This window comes from Hermetia illucens, chromosome 4, assembly GCF_905115235.1.
Source record: "Hermetia illucens chromosome 4, iHerIll2.2.curated.20191125, whole genome shotgun sequence".
In the NCBI taxonomy this organism is placed as follows: Eukaryota; Metazoa; Arthropoda; class Insecta; order Diptera; family Stratiomyidae; genus Hermetia; species Hermetia illucens.
In genome coordinates, this window is record NC_051852.1 from 115,230,993 (window position 1) to 115,256,783 (window position 25,791).

Genomic DNA, 25,791 nt, shown 5'->3' on the forward strand with positions numbered 1-25,791 from the left:
ATGCTACTAGACAGACCAAACTTTTCCTGTCAGAACCAAACAAACATACTGTAAAGTTTATCCTGTCAAAAAGCAGGAAGACTTGCAGAAGTATTGCGGGCATTCACTAGCTGGGTATGTGTTCAGAATAGGAATGCTCCAAGATGATACGTATCCATCCTGTAATGAGGAAGCGGAATCCACGGAACATTTTCTATATGAGTGCCTCGTCTATGGACGCATCAGATATCAGATTTTTGGTGCTGATGTGCTACAACTGCAGCGACTAGCATCACATCACCTAGTGGAAAACGATACATAAACGAACCCGGGGTATTCCGCTAGACGGCGAAATCGAGTACAATGGACCACTAAGGTCTGAGTGCTTAGAGGCTTTGTCTCTCCCCCACCTCAAACAGACACACACGCCCAACACACAAGTGACTAGCCCACTGGAACCTGTTGAGCCGGACAGATTTCTACGTTATGTAAGCTACGGAATCTTCCATCCCCATGTAGGAGCAAAAATTCTTCGGAGGATTCTTCCCTCGTACAAAGAGTTCGAAATTTTTCTTGCTAAGAACTCAAGTCTCCCAGGAAAATATGAGGATTTGATGGGTGAAGTTGTAGTCTCCTCTTTGTTATTCTCGTTTGACCAGTGCAGTTCAATGTTGTTGGCTGGTTGGTTTTTGGTGCTTTCATTGCCACTATATATTTGCTCTCATGTGCCGCCTCGATCTGGATGAAGGCAGTTTATACGTCTCGGATGGTTCTTCATATGATCGTCAGCATAGGCCAGTAGTTAGAGCCAGTAGAAAGAGGACGGTGGCTCTCGCATTTATCTCAGCATTACGGATCTCTTTTTACAGGGCCAGGTTAAAAAGCTCGCATGATAGGGCACCTCGTTGTTGATGTCGAATGGTCTCGAGAGGGATCTTGCAGCTTTTACCGGGCCTTGCACATTGGTCAGGGTCAGCCTTGTCAGTCTTGTCAATTTCGTCAGGATACCGAGTTCTTCCATGGCCGTGTTCAGTTTTACCTTGGTTATGCTATCATGAGCGGCATTGAAGTATATGAATAGATGGTGCAACTGACCATATTGTAAGAGTTTTTCCATCACTTGCCGCAGAGAGAAAATCTGATCTGTTGCTTAATTTCCTTTTTGGTATTAACCAATGATGTTATGGACGTATAGAGCTATCCGACTTAACAGGATAGCGGACAATATCTTACAGATGGTACTCAACATACCTGACACCTCTACTGGATGGGGTGATATCTCAATTTTTATGTAGTTGCTTCCTGCACTTTTTGAATTCATAGACCTGTTAGTTCTAACAGGCTTCCTTTTTCCGTCTGTGAAGTCGCTTCTCACAATAAGTCTCCCCACCTGCCCGCGTTCTTTGATAATGAAACATTACTCGGTATTCGGTATTCTTCCGTTCCGTTGCTAGCTTTCATTTATCGTCAAACCAGCCGACGTATTTGTGATAACGTTCTTCAGGCGGTTGTAAAGAACATTTGTAGATGCTTCATCTCCAGGACCTCTGTTGGTTATTGCGGCGTCCATTTCCCCCTTATAGGCGTTACGGAGGACTGTGTTGTGGATGGCTTCAGTGTCAACTCTTACCGGATTGTCTGAGGGGATTCTGGGTTGTGTTGTTATTCGAGCTCGGAGCATTATGGTCCGAGTCTATATTGCCCCCCTAAACTCATCTAATTTGAAAACTTTTTATCGCAGCGTAAATTTGAAACGTTGCACATTTTTTTATCGTTAATAATTCAGTGGACAGATACTATGTCCGCAAAATTTTCCAGTAGACTTCGGACATGCTACTCCCAGGGCAGAGGGCGGAACCGTAGTCGTCCGTACAGATGTATACATAGTCGAGAATACAATCATTCCTTTGTACACTCTCTCGAAGGCGCAACGATTTCATCAACACTTCTAGCGTACAAACTTGCAACAAAGAGCAACTGAGTAGTACTTTTAAGAATTAAGTGGATATACTGAATACCTAACACATCGCCCCGTTTCGTTCATTTTTATAGCAGCTATTCCTTGAGAAGAACCCCTGATAGGAGCCTTCTCCATTTCAGTGAAAAAATTTTGTTTTTTGTCGATGTGACACTGCAGAAACTACTACAGTAAATCTTGCTCGTGGTGGTGGCCACAAGATGGTTATAGGTGAGAACAATCCTTAAAATGTACAATTGAAAAGGTGGCTATAGTTTAACACCTAAATAGGTCCAGTTCAGAGTCGGAGATGTTCATATACCGTCCCGACCCAAGTATTTGTAGAGCTCAAATATTTGAAAAGCCAGGATGTCTAGGATAAAATTCTGAGCAGGGGGTGATCATTTGGTTCTGGCAGTCCAAAATGAAGTTTGTAGTTGATTACAAACCTATTTTGTTAAACTCCATGAAACAAGGAAGAGAGAGAATCCGACTCCGGACTGAACATTATGCGAGTCCTCCTATTATGCCTTATGAACAAAAACAGTTTTGAATCTGATATAAATAAAATCTTTATCTCAACCAACATCTTATTAAGGTTTTGTGTAAAATTAAACTTTATTCGAATCCAATGTCTATCTGTCGGTCTGTCGAACTGTCTGTTACTACACCCAATTTAGACGGAAACGGGGGGGGGGGGGGTGTAGTATGTGCTCTATGAATCCCTTTACATGTAGCAAGTGACGCCATTTTGTATTTAGTTTAAGGAGGGCACTCCATACATACGAAAGGGAGTGCAGCATTTTTTTTCACAGAATATGATCAGGTATCGGTATCAAATGAAAGGATTTGAATACTACTTTTCTAAAGGGACCTTTTTTCTTATATAAGATGAAACGTAGATTAAGGAGGACGGAGAATGTATGCCCCCAAAAGTGTAACAGGTCTCGTTCTCAAAACCTATCCAACTGGAAAATTTGAAAATTCACAAAAACGCGCCTATACAAAATGTAGGCCTCAAAATGCATTTTATTCTGATACGTGATGTTAATAATAGTACATTACCATATTTTAGAAATTTACCCGAGAATCCCCCTTAATTTAATCTCGAAATTAGAAAATTTAGTAGCATTAAATGTAGTAATATTTTGGAGGAGATCCAATTAACAAAACTTTTAACAAAGTTATGGAAGATTAAAATTTTACATTTCACATGAATTTGTCGCAATCTAAGACGCGCGTGCGTTATTATTATAGAAAGTGAACTCATAGAAACGGCGGACTTTGATATATTATGGCGCGGAGGTATGGACTGATGTCCTTGACAAGGAGGTGCATCGTAAACGCTTTACTCAAGTGCATAAACGGGGAACATTGCGAGTGGCGTCTGCTTATCGCACCGTCTCCAAACCGGCTGTGATGGTGATCGCGGGAGCGATTTCCGTTGCCCGCCTTGCCAAGCAGTGCAAAGCTATCTACCGTGGTAAGGGCGAGAACTTAAGAGAGGTGGTTGCCCATGAAGAACGTCAACGCACCCTTACCGAGTGGCAACTTTCTTGGCAAAAGCCAAGGGGCAGATCGCGGCTTATCGACAAATTAGACCCGTAGTTGAACCGAACGCACGGTGAGTTTGATTACTTCCTTCCTTCTAAGTGGGCATGGAGGTTTTAATTCTTACCTGCACAGGATTGGGAAGGCGCGATCTCCTGATTGTGTGTTCTGCAATGGAGTGGCGGACGACGCTGAACATACCTTTTTCTCTTGCGAGAGGTGGGACGGCTTTCGTCAGCAGATGTATACAGACACAGGGGAGCTCTCTTCAGACAACATTATCAGAGAAATGTTGAAGAGCGCTGGCAGCTGAAATCATATGGCGCATTATATTCGGCCTCTTCTTATTGCGAAGAGGATTGAACTCCACCGGCGGAAGGATCGGACGGTAAGAGGTTCCCTGAACTGATAACTTCCCCGTCCCCTCCTCCCCTCCTGTTGGTGCAAGCAATTCCCTGACTTGAAGGCTCCCAAAGTCGGGAGAGCGGGAGAGCTAGCCCGAAGTAATGTGCCAAACGGTTCCAGGTCTCACATACGCATAAGTCAGATGACGGAGAAACATCTGCTCTGAATCTAATGTTTGTAGAGACTGAAAAATGATTTATTCTTCCAGAGGCAGTCGCATCAAAACATATACAGCTATGCCAAGTTATCTGGGAAACTTGATCTTCAAATCGTTGAATACCTAAAAAACCACTTCAAACAAAGAGAGCAGGAATGGGAAAACATATTACACTGACTATAATACAGGATCTTGAAAAGGGTTCCCACATCTGAGTAAAAGCGCTGAAAACGTTTAAACCCCTGGGACATAGCTGTCAATCTGTACGCTTGTCGCTAATAATAATACTACATTCACCTAAAAAAAATCTCGACCAAGCACTTAATATGAAGCTATTATTTTTTAGGTTGTTAGAAGAATCAAACTCAGATACAATAACCTCTAAATAAAAACAGATGAACACAAAAGCAATCTATTACTGAGTAATTTTTCACTTGAGTGAAATGAAAAAACTGTGGTATCTAAAGCAATCTTATCTCAGTTAAACTCTCAATAATACCCAAATTGAAAAGTGATTTATTCAATCCTCCAAAAATATCAGTATCAATTGGCCAATCTGAGTTCAACAACTCAATCAAAAGCCTACTACCAGCATAGTCAGTGCATAGTATGTAGTACAAGAGAAAGCGATTGGCAATTCCAGCAACAAATAGCAACAAAAGTAAGAATACCAATTGTCTGTTGCCCTCGAATTACATAACTCGAGGATCTTCTCAAGACGTTGTATTGTTGCGATATTTTCTTACCTGCGAACGGGATTACGTGCCAGTTTAGCGTGTTTTATGCTAATCATTTAATCTTTATTGCTAAGAAGCTACTCTTCAATTAGATTTCATAAGCGACTGCCGCAGTGCTTTTTGCCGCGGCTTTATTGGGTTCATTAAATCAATGCGTGCAATTTTATTTGCGGATGCTTAATGCCTACTAGCATGTATGTATGACTTCGGAGAATTAAGCACATGTTCATGTGTATGGGCGGTGCCTTTATAATGGGAATTAAACAAGTACCTTCCCAATGTGCTCACTGCCTGGGGATAAATTAGTAATGAAGAGGTTTTTAATAAGCCTTTGTGCTTTCCGCACATCCGAGAGAAATTATTTTCATTCGATTCTTAATTTACAAATAGACTTGGCCATTGCTAATGATTATAAATCGCTTGCCAAATAATAATGATATATTGATTGCCATTTTTCATTCTTTTTTAGTTCCAGATAACGAGCAATATTCAAAACGCAATTGTCTATTGATTATGTTCCAAAAAATTCACAGTAAATTAAGCACCTAGGAGTGACCTAAGTGCTTAATTTTTAGCATTGATTGTGAGCATAAACTCTCACTCTACAGCAAGAAGAATGCAGTACCAGAAATCGCGGATTCCTAGTGGTTTCATCGTCCAATTCGGGAAGTTCCTCCAGGTTGGGGGTTGGATAGGGCTGACAATCCTACACGGAAAACCGATGTTACGAAGCCACGAAAGGAGCCTCGGACAAGATGGATCTTATTTCGACGAACCCGGCAACGAAAACGGATTAACGATTTGCGCATTTTCTCATGGAACGTGCGCACCCTGTATAGACCGAATGCTGCTGAGCAGCTAGCCGATACCCTGTCCCAATATAGGGCTGATGTAACAGCGTTGCAAGAGCCGCTACACCATATATTATAGTGGCCATCCAGTAAACCATGTGCTCGGAGTAGGTTTCTTAGTCAGCCAAAAAATGAAACCTGCTGTTATCGCCTTTGAAAATATAAGCGAAAGGCTATGCACTCTCCATTTCCGAGGCAAGTTTCGAAATATAAGCCTTATAAACGTTCACGCCCCTACAGAGGAGACTGCAGTTGAGCGGACCCTCGAAGTCTGTCCCAAGTATGATATCAAAATCATACTTGTAGATTTCAACAGTCAAGTAGGGACGGAGACCGTATTCAGGCGATACGTTGGCTCCCATAGCTTACACAGGGATTCCAATGATAGCGGATTAGGCATTATCCAGTTAGCAGTATCACACGAAGTGGTTGACCTGGTTTGCGCGGAAAGCGGTCCACAAACATACGTGGGCCTCTCCAGACCGGACCACTTTCAACCAAATTAACCGCATGCTGATTGAACGCCGCCACCTCTCAGCCTTGATGAATATCAGAACATATAGGGGGCCAATATAGACTCGGACCACTATCTCGTTGGCATGGTGCTCCGAGCTCGAATTACGACACCACCTACAATCCCCTCTGACAATCAGGTGAGAGTGAATACTGAAGCCATACACAACACAGCCCTCCGCGACACCTATAAAAGGGAAATGGAAGCCCCTATAACCGCAGTCAACAGAAGTTCTGGAGATGAAGCATTACCAAATGATCTTTACAACCACCTGAAGAACGTTATCATGGATACGGCCACAAAGATACTTGGCCCCAGCCGCAAAAAGAAGTCGGAACGGCTGGTTTGACAATGAATGTAAACTAGATACGGAACGGAAGAATGCTGCATACCGAGTAATGTTGCATTCTTAAAGAACGCGGGCACGCGCAGAGACTTATCACGAACTCCGGCGAGCGGAGAAGCGACTTCATAGACGGAAAAAGGAGGCCTGGGAGAACCAACAAGTCTGTGAACTCGAAAACTACAGGGAGCCACCGCACCAGGTGCGCAAGTTTTACCAACAAATCAGCAGGATGAAACCTTATACACCTCGATGCTCATCCTGCCGAGACAAAGGGCATATTGGAGCGATGGGTTGAGTACTTTGATGAGCTAAAGAACAACTAGAACATCGGCGAATTGGAGGTCCCGCCAACTAAAAACGACGGACAAACACTGCCACCAAGTATAGAAGAAACAGTCCGTGAAATTCATCGGCTTAAAAATCATAAGTCGACAGGAGCGACCAGCTCGCCAAGTGGTTCACCAACATCTGCAACGAGGCATTATCTGTCTTATACATAAAAAGGGAGATATCACACAGTGCAGCAATTATAGAGGTATCACGTTGCTAAGTACTATCTAAAGATATTCTCCGCTACTTTGCTAGGCCGGATAGTCCCATACGCCCAGACCATCATTGGCCGATACCAAAGAGGCATCACTCTAGGCAAATCGGCAACAGATCAGATTTTCTCTCTGCGGCAAGCGATGGAAAAACTGTTGGAATATGGACAACAGTTGCACCATCTATTCATCGGCTTTAAAGCCGCCTATGATAGCATAGCCAGGGTAAAACTGTACACGGGCACGTCGGTATCCCGACGAAACTAATAAGACTGACTGACCCTGACCTATGTGCGAGGCCAGATAAAAGCAGCAGGATCACTTTCAAGACCATTCGACATCAACAAGTGTCTACGACAAGGGGATGCCCTATCATGCGTCCTCTTTAACCTATGCTAGCCTGTAAATGCAAGAGGTACGATCCTCTTTAACTCTACCCAACTACTGGCTTCCAGATCGAGCAGGCGTCAATTGGCGCGAGATCTTAGGCTGCACATCAATGAAGGCAAGACAAATTATATAGTCGCAACGTCAGCACCGAAAACCAACCAACCAACAACATCAAACCGCACAGATCAAACAGGAAGAATAAGGACAGGAGAATACAACTTTGAGACCATTGATAATTTCTCCTATTTAGGGTCAAAAATCACAACCGATAACAGCTACGATGATGAAATTTTCGCACGGTTGTTGTCAGCCAACAGAGCCTATTTCAGCTCACGAAAATTGGTCCGCTCGAAATGTCTCACCATAGGGTCAAAGCTCTTACTGTACAAGATAATGATCTTGCCAGTCCTCATGTATTCCTCGGAGACTTGGGTTCTTAGCAAGTAGAATTGCGAACTTTTGGCCGCGTTTGAGAGAAGAATCCTCCCAAAAATGTTTGGCCCCCTACATGAGGATGGACGATTCCGTAGCCTACACAATGACGAAATCTATGAGCGATAGCATGACCGTCCGGTTGTGAATAAAATCCGGCTCTATAGGTTACGGTGGGCGGGTCACTTAATCCGTATGAATGAGGATGATCCCACCCAGAAAGTCTATAAGGGCAATATCTATGGTAGAAAAAGAAGACGAGGCAGACCCTGCCTAAGATGGAGCGATAGCGTAGGTCAGGACGCCAGCTAGCTTTTAGGGATATCGAATTCGTGGACCTCAGGGCAAAACCGGGATGTCTGGAGTTCCATATTAAGGCAGGCCTAGAACGGATACCGGTTGTTGTACCGTTGATGATGATGATGAATTCGGGAAGTTTCGTATCACTGATATCTCTTCTCGATCTATGTAGAACCAGTCAAGGAAAAATGTTGGTACATGCCGGCTAATATAAGGTAAGTCTTTGTAGAGCTGTCCTATAAATGTTATCAGGTGTAAGACAGCGAAATTTGCCCTTCGCACAATTATCAGAGCTGACTTTGCAAATTATGCTTGTTCTTTTCTGTGAGAAATTTGAGGCAGTTTAGGGACTACGGGATTGTTTTAAGATCAAAGCAGAATCCCCTGAAAAAATTATTTAGCTAGTTAATATAAGGAACCACTTTTTAAGTACGTCCTAGAAGATTAATACTTTCCTTTATAGGTTTGTAGGTTTCTGAGAAGGTATTTCAGTTGCCTCAAGATATTTCAAAAGATGTACACATCTCCTTCACTATTTTGTGCTGCAAAGCTCAAAGATGATCCACTCGCGAGGTATTCGGGGATATTGCGATAGTGCTTGCACGCAGTCGAATCGTCGTCTTTTTCAAGATGTGGCTTATCCACTGCCATTTCCGATTCTCGATTAAATTATCCGCTATCCCACTACGAAGCCCAATTTTTTCGTTCGATATAGTCTTAGGAGAGACTATCCCATGGTGGAGAATTTTCTAGTTTTCCATATTGACTTTGAATAGTCCTAGCTTTATGTTGGCATCGAGGCTGCATTTCCAGGTTGCGTCTAAAATACGTTGGGCAGCTGCATATGTGTGTTTAGTATACAAATTATTCAAAGATCTTGTTATTCTGCACAGTAATGGAAATAGTGGTATGTCACTTGAATACTAGTTGTTTAATAGTAATTATCTTCTTTATGATCTTTATGATCTCTTCCGACACTCGAAATATACATACTTGTGGTTGACGCTATTGAATGCCTCATAAAAATCAATGAACAGTAAGTTCAGCGAAGATTTAAACTCCGTGCATTGTTCAATTAGCCATTAATAAGGTCAGTATAGTAGGATATTGATAGGAAATCAGACTGCCTTATCCCAAATTTCTATAGTGCGAATAAATGGAACAACGATTCTAGAAAAATTGCATGGACGCCAGAAACAATTTAGGGGGAAGACTGTCAAAGGACACTCTATCGTGTTTAACTGCAGTAACTGGAAAGATGATTCTATTTGAGTTAGTGGCCTACATCCGCTTGTTGCGGTGACGTACCATCGCCCAAAACGTAGGACTTCACCGTCTGTTATATGAGGGAGAATCACTTCTTCAGCTACTTATCATCGTCGAGTTAACATCCTTCGCGGGACCATCAAAATATTATATTTACGATCTTAGACTTTAACTTTAAACTTCCATACATTCTTATCTCATATTCACATTTTTTATAATCATTAGTGGGAAGAAGTAAGTTCACTTTTAGTTGCCCTCACGCTAATTTCTAATTACTATCTTTCGTTAGGAGCTCTGCCCTATGAATTGGGGCTTAAGAAGAAAGCCAAAGCCTTCCCGGCTTATCATAAGAGGCGACTAAAAGGCATAGAATTTTGTGGGCTAGCAACTCGCCAATTTTGAAACTTTATTGCTAGCTTTATTGCTCGGATAGAAACTGACCTTACGAGAACGACCTTTGGCTAACGAAAACGGATCAGTCTGGAAAGTGCGCACCCTTCTCGACAACGGTTGCTCGCTTTCTCTAACTTGAGTGGGAAGTCCAGCGAAATAAACTGGATATTCTAGGGCTAAGCGAAGTAAGAGGGTGAGTCCCTGGAGAGTATTCCTCTCTCTCTTGCGCGCTTTTGTACTTTGCAAAGCCAAGTGGTATCAGATGTGAATCAGGGGTCGGGTTACTTCTGATGGCTACCGCAAAGCGCGCTCTTTTGACCCGAGAAACGGTTTCTGACTTCTAACTGCAAGATTTCGGTCCAGGTTAAGGAGCATCCCAATTTTACAATGCTATGAATCAAGCAATTGAACACGGTTCAGGGGAGACTTCCTGTAGGTAATAGTGGGAGGTTCGTGGATTTCTGTAACTGTAACACCGCCTCGTCATTGATGACACATTGTTTGAGCATAGAACTTGCCATAAGGTCAGTTGGGTTTCAACCGACCGACGCCGTACGAGCAATCAGATCGACCACTTGGAGACTAGCAGTATATTTATGAGCTGTCTTCTGGATGTGCTCGACAGTGGGAGAGCTATCTTGCTGATTGAACAGCAAAGTACTGAGTAACGCACTTCAGAATGTCAATGAGCACTGGGCTGCCATTAAAAAAGCTCTTTTCCTGGGTGCTGCACAGGTAGTCTGCCACGTTCCGAAGGAGCGAAGGAATCGGATCGATGAACTAAAGGGGTTGAAGGCTCTACTGACTGCTGCGGATGATGGTATACGTGACACGTTCGAACTCCGATATCGAGTGAAATCCTGAGATGTTCAGCGTAGTATACGCCATGACAAGAGAGAATTTGCTATTGCGCTGATCCTGGAAACGGAAGATGCCGCAGATCGGAATGATTTCAGAACGGTATACCGTATCACTTGCATGTGCCGCAAATTTTTCGATTGTCCTGGAAAGGACGTCAACCGTCGACTTTTCATCCACAATGATGAAAAACTGAAGAGGTGGAAAGAACACTTCCCCATGGTTCTTAATCGTATTACATCTGGTAAGGTTCGTCCTCTTGTAGCTGAAATGACTAGTTAACGTAACATGCGGATAAGGGCTGTTCCTCCGAGCAGAAGAGAACTTATTTCGATCATAAATGCACTCAACCGGAGTAAAGTCGCTGGGCTTGACGGTCTCCCCACAGATTTATTTATCGCTACACCTGCAGTTACTGCAGTTGTGCTGCTTCCATTCGTAAGGAAATCTTGGGAATATGAGACCTTTCCAAGAGAGTAGAGGCAGGAGATGATCGTTTGAATTCTGAAAAAAGGAACACGTTCTGAGTGAGACAATTATAGGAAAATCTGCTTGCTTCCTGTCATTACAGAGATAATAGTTAAATAATTCTGTAATGCATCAAAGAACATCTCGAAAGCTTGGTCGACAGAGAGTAGGCTGGGTTTCGCTCCAGATTTTGGTACACTCATCACATCCACACGCTACGGAACATTTTGGAAGAGCGCAATAAGCGGAATATAGATCCTCGCTGCATCTGCCCCTTATTGATTTCGAGAAAGTTTCCGATAGCGCGAACAGAGAGTGTATCTGGCTGGCACTATGCAGGAGGGGCGTTCTCGAGAAACCAATAGCTATTATGATGGCGCAAAGCGTGATGCGCTGCACAGAGGTAAAATTTCGACGGATTTTGAGGTCCAAAGCGGAGTCCACCAAGATTGTATCCTATCACCAATATTATTTCTTCTTGTTATCGATGACGATGATTTCTTATTGTTATCTCGGAGGACATGGAGGCATTTAATGGACGATGACATCATTCCTAAAACACGTCGACTACGTTGGTGACATCTATTTGCTCTCTCACCAGGTCATAGACTTTCGACAATTGCTCTAGATTTGGAAAGAGAGGCAACTAGATTTGGATTGAAGATATACACAAACAAAACCAAGGTTCTCAGTCTGACGGGTCATCGCTCTCTCTCTCTCTCTCTCCCTGTACTACAAATGGATACAGTCAGCGCTAATTCCCTGTGAGGAGTTGCCAGATCTCCCATCAGGCGCGACCCCAGGTGGCGGATAGGGGCATACCTATTGATGTGTAAATATGTGTTCATGCACTTTTCTTTTCTGACTGTGTATGGGCTAGTGTTTGCTCATCTCTGGTGCGTGGACCAAAATGGCTATGGGAAGGATACCCAGAACATAAAACCACCATGGAAGACGAGAGAAGGAGTAAACTTACGGTGCAGGGGCTCGGAACCCCAGTACCGGCGGCTTTTGGGAGTGAGCAAGCGGGCTCCCGGTCGTCGATATCCCTCGACCGCAGTGCCTCGGTGGTGGACAACTTGGCCACCCTGGCATATAATGTTACAAGTGATTTGGATCTGGAGAAGGAAGTGTTCAAGCGAAGTACGACCTTACCGAGAACACCAGTAGCAAGAACAACCAAGGATGAACTGAAGATGGATCGTTGGACGACAAAAACTGTAACAACACCCACATCATATGTTCAAGATGCGCGACAGCAAGAGGTGCTCCAGGAACAAGATAAAGATCCATTCAAAAGAAGCTCATCAACTTTGAGATCTCCACCAATGCTAAAGGCGATGAAGGAAAAAGTACAGGCAAGATCAATAACTGGCAAAAGTGAAACAGCGTATAAAAGGAGTAACCCTGTCGTGGCTTATAAGGAGCAGAGTCCCGATCCGGAGGAAGTACCCTTCACCCAGCTTGGGGCAAAGATAGTTGAGCTGTCCGAGTTTATCAAAGACAAACACAACGTGCACCAAGCCATAAAGAATATGGTGAGGGCCATTAGAGTCCTCTATAATAGATCACAGATGGAGGAGAAGAATAATAACAACACGCCGAACCCCGCTGTGCCAACAGTATCACAAGCGACCCAAGTGACGCCTAACCGTACTACCATCGAATCCCAGCGAAATAAGCGAGTACGTGAAAAAGAGGGGGATCCTTTAAATAATCAGCAGGCGCCTAAGAGAAAAAAAGGCGGACAGGACATCCTGAAAACCAACACCAACAGTTCAGAAGGAGGAAAGCATACAGCGAATCTAGGAAACTCGACCAGCGTTGCGAAGCCCAAGACGAAGGAAAACGATGGATGGACTAAAGTAACCAACAAAAAAGCGAAAGGAAAAGCAAAATTGCGAACTCGTCCAGATGCGATTGTTATCTCCAGTAAGGGCAATCTGTCCTACGCGGAGATACTCAAAAAGGTCAAAGCTGATCCCGACCTAAAAGATCTGAGCGGAAATGTGAACAGAATCCGAAGAACCCAGAAAGGGGATCTCATGTTCGAGCTGAAAAGATCCAGCGGTGGCAAAACTGATGACTTTCGCACTCAAGTGAAAAACTCACTTGGGGAGAATGCCGCAGTGCGTGCCCAAAAACATGAGATCTACATACAATGTAAGGATCTCGATGAAATAACATCAAAAGCAGAAATTTGTACTGCTCTCAAGGAGCAATTCAAGTTGAAAGAACTTACAGAGGAGTCTGTTGTCGGTCTACGGAAAGCCTATGGTGGCACTCAAACGGCCACCATACGAGTGCCAGCGGAGGCAGCGCAGATGTTGTTAGCTGCCGGAAGGGTTCGGATTGGATGGGTTGTTTGCCGTTTAAGGGAGCAAACTTCACTAAAGAGGTGCTTTAAATGCCTCATGTTTGGGCACTTCGCGAAGGCATGCACCAGCAACATTGATCGGTCCGATCGATGCAGAAGGTGTGGGGAGAAAGGCCATATTGCCAGAGAGTGCAATAGGGACCCCAAATGCCTATTGTGCGTAGCCAAAGAGGGACAGGATAACCGGCACATTGCCGGAAGTGGCAAATGTCCGGAATTTAGGAAGGCGCTCACTGCAATGAGAAAATGAGGTTTATTCAAATAAACCTCAATCATTGCAGGGTCGCTCAGGATTTACTTGAGCAGACCACATTCGAATCTAAGATGGAGGTTGCCATCATAAGTGAACCGTATAGAAACCGCCACGGTGGAGTATGGGTCACAGATTCGACTGGTGGAGCGGCGATATGGGCTTGTGGTCGACAAGCCATACAATGTACTGCAAGTCAGGCAGCCAGTGGCTTTGTGTGGGCCAAAATAAGTGGTGTATATGTATACAGCTGCTACGCCCCACCAAGTTTGACACTGTCTGAATTCGAGCAAATGCTTGATAATCTTGTTCTCGACGCAAGGGGACGAAGTCCAAAGGTGATTGCTGGTGATTTCAATGCTTGGGCCCTAGAGTGGGGTAGCAGAGAATCAAATGCTAAGGGGAGCAGTCTATTAGAGGCTTTTGCGCAGCTGGACATGGTTTTGGCTAACGAAGGTGCCGTAAACACCTTTCAGAAAGGGGGGTCAGGGTCGGTTGTAGACCTGACCTTTATCAGCCCTTCCCTGGCGCGTGGTATGTCCTGGTGCGTCAGCGAACGCTACACCCACAGCGATCACCAGGCAATCTTCTTTGAGACATGTGTCGAGCCACAGGGCAAAGAGCTATCATGCCCGAAACCGAAAAAGGTTTCAGGCTGGTCTGCAAAATCTTTGGATGAGCAGAGCTTCTTAGAGGTGTGGTTAGATCAACCTGACATAGCGGGCGCCTCTACGGAAAGAGCCGTCCATCTGGCTCAATGCATCGCCAAAGCATGTGACGCGTCTATGCCTAGGAGGTGCTCATTCCCCAGTAGAGGACCAAACTACTGGTGGAATGATGAACTGACCGGTCTTCGATCAGCCTGCCACCGAGCCAGAAGAGCGGCTCAGAGGGCGGTAGATAGAGTCGATCAGGGGCAGAAAGAGTGCGCCTATAAGGCAGCCCGCAAAACCCTCAAGCTCGCCATCCAGCGAAGTAAGACAAAATGCTTTAAGGAGCTCTGCTCAGATGCGGACATCAACCCGTGGGGGAGTGCTTATAGAATAGTGATGGGACGATTCAGAGGCCGCTCCTCTCCGCAGATCACGTGTCCCACCCTCTTGCTGAAAATCATCCAGGGGTTATTCCCCCAGCAAGAGGAGAGCACCGACATATTCCAACCACCTCTGAATGTGACGGCAATTCCTCCAGTCACCAGAGACGAGCTGCTGGAGATCTGCAGCAGAATAGGAGACAATAAAGCGCCGGGCTTGGACGGAGTGCCGAATAAGGCCCTTAAGCTTGCCGTGAAATCCAGGCCGGACATGTTCGCTGAGCTGTTTGAAGCGTGCATGTCCGAAGGAATATTTCCGGCGGCTTGGAAGCGGCAGAAGTTGGTACTTCTGCCTAAGCCTGGTAAACCTCCAGGTGAACCATCGTCATACCGACCCATATGTCTTTTGGACACGGTGGGGAAAATCTTAGAGCGGGTAATCTATAATAGATTACTCCCGGTTGTTGAGAGGCAAGGCGGCCTTTCAGATCGGCAGTTTGGGTTCCGAAAAGCCAGATCAACCATTGATGCCATCAAATTGGTTACTGGCTTGGCCGAAGATGCAATTCACGGAAAGGGTAGTACCAGCAAATATTGCGTGGTAGTAACCCTGGACGTGAAAAATGCATTCAATTCGGCCAATTGGAATCTAATACGCAAATCCCTAGCGAAGATTGGTATTCCCCCCTATCTCGCTGCTATCGTCGATAGTTACTTAACTGAAAGGAGGCTATGGTATGACACTGATGACGGACCGCAGGAGTACGTTGTTTCCGCCGGTGTCCCACAGGGCTCCGTATTGGGCCCACTATTGTGGAACATAATGTACAACGATGTACTTAATCTTCCCCTTCCGGAGGAAGCTACAGTGGTGGGTTACGCTGACGACATAGCGCTGGTTGTTGTCGCAAAGCATCTTGAAGATGCTGAGTTATACTCAAGCGAGGCAATCAGTGCTGTCAAATGCTGGTTGGAGAGCTCTGGTTTGACGCTTGCGGAGGAAAAAACAGAAGCGGTCCTCATCACTAAGCGCCGGAAGAGAAATTACGCCTGTGTTAGAATCGGGAATCATATCATCACTTCCAAGCCGACCATCAAATACTTGGGGGTGGTGATAGACAGGAAGCTCAGCTATAAGCAACACTTACAGTATGTTTGTGATAAGTCATCCACTGCTAGTATGGCCCTGGCGAGGATGATGCCAAACGTGGGAGGGCCACGGCATACCTCTAGGTTGCTTATAGCCAGGGTGGTGACCTCGATCATGCTCTATGCGGCCCCAGTTTGGAGGGAGGCGTTGTGGATGTCAGGGAATGCTACCAAACTGAGTTCAGTCTACAGGAGGACAGCCCTGAGGGTATGCTCTGCCTTCAGGACTGTCTCAGATGATGCAGCATTCGTCATCTCTGGAATGATGCCGATTGACATCTTGGCAGATGAGATGGCGAATATATACAATGCAAAGCCAACCTCTTCCTCATCACGGACGAAGAACGCTGAGAGGGAGAGATCCATAAATAGATGGCAAGAGCGGTGGGAACGCTCGGGAAAGGGCCGGTGGACGCACAGGCTCATTCCTGCCATCAAGGAGTGGTTGGAGAGACGACACGGTGAGATTAATTATAATCTCACCCAGTTTCTCACGGGACACGGAGGATATCTCCAATACCTTCACAGGTTTAAATTGGAGACCTCACCCGATTGTCCAAATTGCAATGGAGTCCCAGAGGACCCAGAGCATGTATTCTTCCACTGTCCGAGATTTGTGGAAGAAAGGAGGAATCTAGAGGAGACTCTAGGAGAGGCGCTGGTACCAGAAAATCTGGTACCGAAAATGCTAGCACATCAAGAGAATTGGGATGCGGTCAACTCCATGATCGCATCTATTCAAGATAAATTGCGAAAGGCAGAGGAAAGGAGAAAAGCGCGGTCACGTGCGCCGCGTATAGAAGAAAGGTGACAAAGCTAGAGTGAGCTGACTCCGCCCCGTGATGTAATACCTTATGGTGGTTCCGCGGGGCAGGGAGGGAGTCGGGGGTGGTTTTAGTGGGTAAAAATCCCACACGCTGGTGTGTCCAGACCAGTGTCTTTTTGAAGATTTCCACCTCCTCAACAAAAAAAAAAAAAAAAAAAAAAAAAAAAGTCAGCGCTAATTCGGGATTATTGTCCTATTGAGTGTAGACTGAAGATTTTTAATAGACACTATTTTTTTTTATTACATTTCTTCCGTGGGCTTCTACTTTCTTTCCGTATTTTTATGATAGAACTATCCAATTTGAAACAGCTCGCCGGGAGCTGTGAGAAATTCTGTAAAGGTGATGTTTCGTGTACTATTCAAGTGTTACCTGGGTTTCTCTGCACCGCTATTGAGTTTTATTAGGTATGAAAGAATGAATCACCTCGCTTTACCCTAAATGTCTAGCACGTTTATATTCCCAGTCGCTCATTCTCGAATCTTTCTGAAATCATAATCGCCTAACTCCTCAATAGAGCGCGATAAACTTGGCGATCATTAAACGACAAAAGAATTTCAATTTACAATGCGTCAGAGTCTTTGTTCACAAGGACGACGCAGTTGTGTTCGCACTTATCAACGTTTGATAATATTATCATCACAATCCTAGCAACATTTGAGAGTTTATTTTGGAAATTAACTGTCAGCTAATCCAGCTACACTACTGGCAATAATTATTTCGATCGAAAGGTCGGCATTCTCTCCTACAATATGATACTTTCTATTGAAAGAAAGCTGTTTGATGAACAAATAATCAACTCGCGCTGATTATTGCTAACTATATGGACAGATGTCACTTTGAAAACATGCGACCGACTACCATTTAGATTTACAGGCACTTATGCAAGCAGTGAGACAATGCAAGAAGGATTTCAGTATAGTCTGGGGGATAAACCATGCTTACGCATCATCGGTTATCTAAAGTGCGCTTCAACTCCTTCCAGGGCATCCCGAGATGCCCGCAATCCTCTTCAACTGTTCTATGCCAAGTGCCTTTGGGGCAGCCCACCCATCAGGCAGCTTAGGAAAGTGGATTCTACTGCATGCCACTGCAACGCAGTGGTCCCTTCTCTTTAAGTTGCCATCTATCCGTCCTCTAATCACATCGCCCATGGATAACTCGCCTGTGGGCCAACTAAGTCCTTTGCTTGAAACAGTATCTGGCCAGCATACCAGGATGATATATCGAAAAAAGGGTTCAAGAAGGCTTGGTCTCCATCCTAGGTGTTCTTGACGAAGAGTGAAGTAGTTAAAAAGTGGCTCTTCAGAAAATGAGGGAAACCATAGAATTCACATAATTGAAGGTGTTTATTATATTATATATACGCTCCTCTTAAATGTCCGTAATCAAAGAGGTGCTGATATCGGCTTCGAAAGGGACAACCATCGGTACGGGTTGCCCTCGCAGTCCACTTGGCATCCAACAATGGGAAACTTTCTTGCTGCCCAAATAGCACAAACTACTTGAGAATATTAAAAATGGCCAGAAAAAAGTGGCAACGGAATCGTGGAGGCCGATCGACAAGTGTAAGGAACTGGAAACTCTGTAGATAGCTGGGAGTGGCGTGGTGCAGTCCGGTATCAAGTAGATGAACGCTCAGACTCATATGAATAACCCAATGGTGTCGTCACTCATTATAACTCGCACTTATATTGTGCTTATGAATGAATATAATTGGCGCTCATTTTACCTGCATCCGGCGCGAAGGTGCAACCCAAATTTTCTCCATCGTCTCCATCCGGCCATCTTTATCCACAAACATTTTTTATTCTTAAGCAGAAGTAATGAGATGAATTGTACAGAGGACGTGCTTTTTGCCATTCGAATGGATTACATTGGATCCCTAAAATTCTGTGAAACATTTTATATAACCTAATTACCCTTAATTACATGCAAATTTCAAGGTTTCTTGCTGTGTCAAATTTGCTTATCTTTGTTGCATTTGATTAACAGCTTTAGATACTTCACTCGCTGAAACATTCAGATAATGATTCAGAGACAATTTTTTCATGTTGCAATTTAATCTAGCCAAAAGGAACGCAGTTGTACTTAAAATAAGGAATTCGGTTGATACCTTTGTTGACAGATATTCTAGAAGCTTCTGCTTCTGTATCTGCTATTGGTTGTTAACGGACTTTGTACAACAAATCGATAATTCTTCAAGTCATATAATTTTTCACTTTCTATCCCGAAATCAATATAATATTCATTGATTCTAATTGCTTATAAAAGTCAATCAATTTGACCTCTCCCACTACTTTTTCACTCATTGTATAGAAACATATTCACATTAACGGACTTCCAATTAAAATCTTCCAGGAGTTATTATTCAATTATGAAGTCAATCAGTGTTTTTTCTTACGCTTTTATTCAGAGAAAAACCACCCGTTGAAGTGCAATGATTTACCAATCTTAAAAGTAATTCAAGATTGTCAAGATCTAAATGAAGAGCATAGAAAAAGAGAGATTACCTTGTGTTTAACGATGATCTAGATAAACAAATCCATAAGCGGTATTCCAGTTGAATGGTACTTAAAAATTTATATGAACACTTCGGCTATACGCAACTTAATATTATTCAGCTCCAATCACCTGTCACTAGTTTTCTTACTTTTTGTGAACTATTTTTCACACACTGGATTACAACATAATACCATTAATCATGCATTCCACAGCGCAACTCCTCTAAATTACACTCTCCTCTAATATTTGCACCAGATAACCCAAATAGACCAATTACTCAAGAGCCCTTAAATGTATAACTCTTCAAACCACTTGACCACTTTCCCATCATCACTATCTACTTGTAAACAGTTGCGGTCAACTATCCAAGCATCCATTAGGGCATTATCAATTCCAAGGCCGTTCCAAGTAGTCCAATGGCCCTGCAATCATGCAATTACCACTTGATTTCGTACCCATGCAAAACACATGACAACAATACGCATTGTCAGTCAAGCCATCGGATTTCAACTAGTTAGTCTGCCATATACCATGGATAACCTCACAGATTTGTCAATTGTTTATAGCGTCTGAAAATTCCCGCGAACTGAATTTTAATTTTTCCAAAAGAACCCAAGTTGCAATGAAAATTTTATTTGAACTTTTTTTTGTTTTCAGAAAATTTGTGCCGGGTTTTACGAGACGTTAGCATGATTTTCGCATGCAATGAAAGACGGAGCCTATTGTTGTTTGCTAGTCACTAGTCAGTTCGCAGTTTGGTATGCCTGCACTGAGCCGCCGTGGTAACGTTCAGCATAAACCGTTTATTTAACGCCAATCGCACGTATTCATGTCATGTGTTGTCGCGAACAAGCAATAGCTTAGCCATCATCCAGTAAGACCACCAATTCACTTTGCTTATGTTACAGAAGCATATGTCGGGAGTTAAATAATCGGAAGCGAATTGGGTCTAAATGAAAGCATTAGGAGAGAAGCATCCTCAAACCACCTTTTAAATTTCTAGGCAAAAAGGTACAAAAGTTATGATCAACTAGTCGGACCTTGCTTCAAAGAATTCTTCCTTTGAAGGAATTTTTCAATGAATGCGTTCCAAAAGTCGTTCCTTCATCATTCCTCTGATAACATAAGAAAGTTTGATAGAGGGCATAACTTTCCTGACAGGACCAAGAACGAATCTACCTGCCGCTTCTAACTTATGCGACGTTGTGAAATTCTGGCAGAAAAAGTTGTTATTTGCCGTTTGCCATTGAATTGCACCATTTTATCACAATCGTGGTTTAGATCATGATGAATGAACAATTTATGCACTCAGAACACTTTAATCTCTGGTTTATTTTGTCAATTATGTAAATGCATTTATTGCAGAGTTCTTTCCAGTAGAAATCAAAATTATTGAGTCTTAACTACAAATCAAGCGGAAGTTATCGCCTGTCGGACAAAAACAAGTTTGTAACTTTAAAGCCCGGATCCTGCTCACCTCAAAGACTATGAATTTAACTTCAGTTTACATGGAACTAACGAAAACACAAAAGAATCAATAATGTTGTCCACAAATAGATAAACTTAATACCAAAATAATAACAACGCAAAAGCATTTCTTTTCACAAACTAAAACAATCGCATTTCAAAACAAAAAAATGAATAGTCTATCGGGATTTAAACGTCAAAAGTATCATTTTAAAACCTCTATAAGTGGATCAGCTTATCTATGAATTCATTTCAATCTTTTATAGCCAGTACCGCCGGCAGTGGCAATCAATATATGCCTGTCCACTTTACATTAGAAAATAGGTATAAATCAAAAGATTTAAGCCAGAAACTCTTTTCTCTACAGGAGATACGTTTTATAAATCTGTTGAAGATATGAACGCTTTTACTGAAAAATTTTTCTTTGATAACATAACTTGGAAGCTATAAAGTAGATAATGTTATTAAAATCTTATTTTCGAAAAGAAATATCAGCTTTCTTATCTAATTCAGCTAAAGCGGTAGCGGTATACGTAAATTGTTAAATTTGCAAACGAACTTTGAATGTTTCTTCGAAAATTTCCTATTGAGAATTTACTGTTATTTAAAGATTTATTTTATATATTTTATTAAGAATGGAGGAATGCCCCCGGCGGCAAGCATTATCAATGATTGTCTATCAAAGGTAATTTGATACTCCTTATTGGACAGACTAAAAATGGGTTTTGGCAGAGAATTAAAATGGATTTTTATGTTTTGACCAATATCGAATTGCTAAAGTGAACCGCAAATAAAATTTTGCTGTCTACATAACAGGTAGGTACGACAGCTTGACTAATATTTTGACCCGGAGTGGAGTGAGAATTTTTTTCGCGGGTAGGAACTTATTATTATCATCACAAATCTAGGATCTAGGATTCATAGCCACTATAGACCACCCCCAGTCTCTCCATCTACAGTCTCGAAAGAGAGCCATTTAGGTATAACTTTGCAGGCCGGGTTTGTTTTTAGGCACGTGTGTTTCTGCTCCTTTCAGCTTTCTTCCTTAATGCCAAAAACGCATTTTCCGCTATGCCACCACATCTCGAACAATTCGGTGATACGTCCAACTCAAAGCCCCTTGAGGAACTGGTTGGTCTTCCCATATTTCTACTCAAGTCATACCCTAAAGTTAGAAATGAGTCTGCGTGTTCAGGGATCCTTCATGAACTCGTCCCATCTGTGTTGCCAAAGACCGTAGGACTCTGATCGTCGTGCATTCGAACGTTCTGTGTGCCCCTCCATGCGTCCTGCGGGTTACAGTACACGTATTTCTTTCTCCATTATATCATGCCTTCTAGAACAGTACTGCATCATCTGATGTTGTTCTAAATGCTCTGCAAATTCTCAGTGCCATCAGCCGGTAAACCGAGTCCACCTGTTTCGTTCTCCATGAAGTTGCAAGCACCTCCGACCACACAGGTGGCTGCAAGCACCCCAACAAGAATGAAACCTCCGGCAATGTTTCGTTCTGCCAATATTCGGTTACATTTTCGCAAGCGCCGCAGTGGCACTAGCCGCATATTTTAGGTGCTCCCTAAAGTTTAGTTTTGCAACAATCATGACCTCCGGATATTCGATTGATGAGACCATCATTTATCCACCGACGTTCACTTTCGCAGTGTCCTTATTTCTATGGGTCGTTATTAAGATCACTTCCGTTTTTATATCGGCCCAGGTTGGCTTGACTAGTTTTAACCCAGGCTTTACCGCTCTCATTGAATCCGTATCCATATCCTCTGGATGCTTTGCTATAACAACTACAGCCAGGTCATCAACGAACCCGATAATCGTAGCTTTCTCTGCTACGGAAAAGAGCAATGACCCTTTCATACATGGCATCCCACAGTATGGTTGTGGGATGGCCTCAGCATTGTCTTTTCCCAGATTCACCACTATGCGTATTACACCACTGCAGAGTCGATGCGCAGAAATCTCCACTGGTGCGCCGACAAACCACAATAAACATCGGAGAATACAACTTTTACATAGCTGATGATTACTCCTATCTAGGGTCGAAAATCAAAATCCTGTTGAATAGGTTGCGGTAGGTAAGGCACATAACCCATATGGGTGGGAGTGATCTTGTGCGGAAAATCTATGAAGACAATGTGTATGGTAGAAAAATAAAACGTGGCGGACTTCGCCTCAAACGACAACTTTTAAGGATATCGAATTGGTGGACCTCGGCGGAAAACCAGGTTATCTGGAGTTCCTTACTAAAGCATTCCTAGACCGAATACGAGTTTTTGTGTCTTGATAATGATCATCTTCCCTATTGCACCCAACTATGTTGGGTAAGTCAGTGGTTTATGGATTTGCGAAGCAACGCCAACTTTTGCTTTTTCATTCAAGTACGCCTCTGTTGGGGATGCCATCCAGAATTTTTTTCTTTTTGTTGTCAATCGTGCCATATATTTCCTTTACTTTTTGTGCTTAGAAAAAGAATGATAAGGCATTCCTATTTGGAGCCTTGCATACCCAACAAAAGCTTTTACTATTAATTAAATGAGGCTAGACTTTTCAGTTTTTCGACGTAGGGGTAAGTATATGGTTGCCACTGATTTCTATAGAAGCATGAAGCTCTTTCTATTATTGCTGATAAGTCTACATTCTGCCGTTACTATTTAGCGGCATGGTTTACCAGTGCAGCTCACTTGTCTGCCAACCTGCATATCCAAAAATGGGGTAGTGGGGTAGCTCTTCGTTCAAGGACACCATGCGCATCAACAGGCCATCCAATATCACCTCACCAGCTAATGTTTCAATCGAATTGCGCCTTGCACAATACCCAATTGAAGCAATTCGTTTTCACTGACACTTTTGAATTGATCCGCTTCTTTTGTGTTGAGTCACTCACATGAAAAGACTGACTGACACATTTGAATCGATTCGTTCATGACATGATAAACTAATGACACGTCTTCATACTATCGAGTAAGGGGAACGGCGCTACACAGCAGTACAAAGAGAAAATTGTCACGAAGCAACATCAAATTGATAACAGCCAAATTACCTAATTTTAGATAAAATTAATATTCAATACCAGCGTCGAAAGAAGAAAATGCTAGCTACGTAGGTAGACTTTTCGATGACTTCAGTCGCCAAAAACCGATGGAATTACAGCCGAATGGGTTAAATATGGAAGGGACCAATTACACCAAGCGATTCATCAACTTATACTAAAGGTGTGGGGCAGCGAGGGGTACAATCCTCTTTAAGTCCACCCAACTATTGGCAACCCGAGATACAAACTTTCTCCATCCAAATCGAGCAGGTGGCGCGAGATCTTGCGCTGCACACCAATGAAGGCAAGACAAAATATATGGTGGCAACTTCAACACCAAAAACCAACTAAACAACAAACGGGAAGAATAAAGATATGCGACTACAGCTTTGAGATCGTTGATAATATCTCCTATCTAGGGACAACCGATAACATCTACGATGATGAAATTCGTGCACGGCTCAGCACAGTCGAAGTTCGTACTGCAGCAAACAACTGCGAACTCTTGCCCGCGTTCAAGAGAAGAATCCTCCGAAGAATTTTTAGCCCCCTACATGAGGATGGACGATTCGTAGCCTACATATGCACGCGTTCATCCGAGAATTGAAGTCACGTTCTGAAAGTTCCTGCACTATCGCCATCTTATAGGGATGAAAATGAAGATCATCACGAAGAATTCTTCTCACAGAACGATCGGATAGTCCAAGGGCAGATGCGTGTTTGCGCGCAGAACGCCGTGGCGATAGCAACATTGACGCTCTTACTGCTTCAACGTTCTCAGGTGATCTAACGGGCCGGGGGACTCCAGTTCTTCCTTTTGTCGCACTTGCAGTTTTTCTGAATGTAGTGACCCATGTAACAATTGATTTGCTGTCTGGGACGGGAGCCAACGGGGCTAAATTAAAGCGATTCCGAAATGCACGCTGTGTTGCAATAACCGAACATCCGCTTGAAAAGTAAACCTCAACGGCAAAGGCACGCTCCTCACTATTCCAACGCATGATGACGACTGAACCATATCGGGGCAAAACTTTATAGTATCCCCTCTTGAACGAGACCACTAGCGCTCCGCTATGACATCAACTAACATAAGGAAGTTATGCTGCGGCACCCTGTATATCAGATGCTCTGCATTTTCCGCTATGCCACCACATCTCGAACAATTCGGTGATACGTCCAACTCAAAGCCCCATGAGGAACTGGTTGGTCTTCCCATATTTCTGCTCAAGCCATACCCTAAAGTTAGAAATGAGTCCGTGCGTTGAGGGACCCTTCATGAATTCGTCCCATCTGTGTTGCCAAAGACCGTAGGACTCTGATCGTCGTGCATTCGAACGTTCCGTGTGCCCCCCCATACGTCCTGCGGGTTACAGCACACGTATTTCTTTCTCCACGATATCATGCCTTCTAGAACAGTACTGCATTATCTGATGTTGTTCTAAATGCTCTGCAAATTCTCAGTGCCATCAGCCGGTAAACCAAGTCCACCTGTTTCCTTCTCTAATCAACACCCCGGCAAGAATGAAACCTCCGGCAATGTTTCGTTCTGCCAATATTCGCTTTTGCCGCTTTTGACATGCATACTTTAGGTGCTCCCTAAAGTTTAGTTTTGCAACAATCATGACCTCCGGATATTCGATTGATGAGACCATCGTTTATCCACCGACGTTCACTTTCGCAGTGTCCTTATTTCTATGGGTCGTTATTAAGATCACTTCCGTTTTTATATCGGCCCAGGTTGGCTTGACTAGTTTTAACTCAGGCTTTACCGCTCTCATTGAATCCGTATCCATATCCTCTGGATGCTTTGCTATAACAACTATAGCCAGGTCATCAACGAACCCGATAACCGTAGCTTTCTCTGCTACGGAAAAGAGCAATGACCCTATCATACATGGCATCCCACAGTATGGTTGTGAGATGCCCTCAGCATTGTCTTTTCCCAGATTCACCACTATGCGTATTACACCACTGCAGAGTCGATGCGCAGAAAT

The 25,791-nt window shown here is 43.4% G+C and overlaps 1 protein-coding gene across 3 annotated transcripts in view; it reads right to left on the reverse strand.

The window, feature by feature from the left end:
• LOC119655336 overlaps window positions 1-25,791 on the reverse strand; it is a 312,554-nt gene that overhangs the window by 254,078 nt on the left and 32,685 nt on the right. The window lies entirely within an intron of this gene.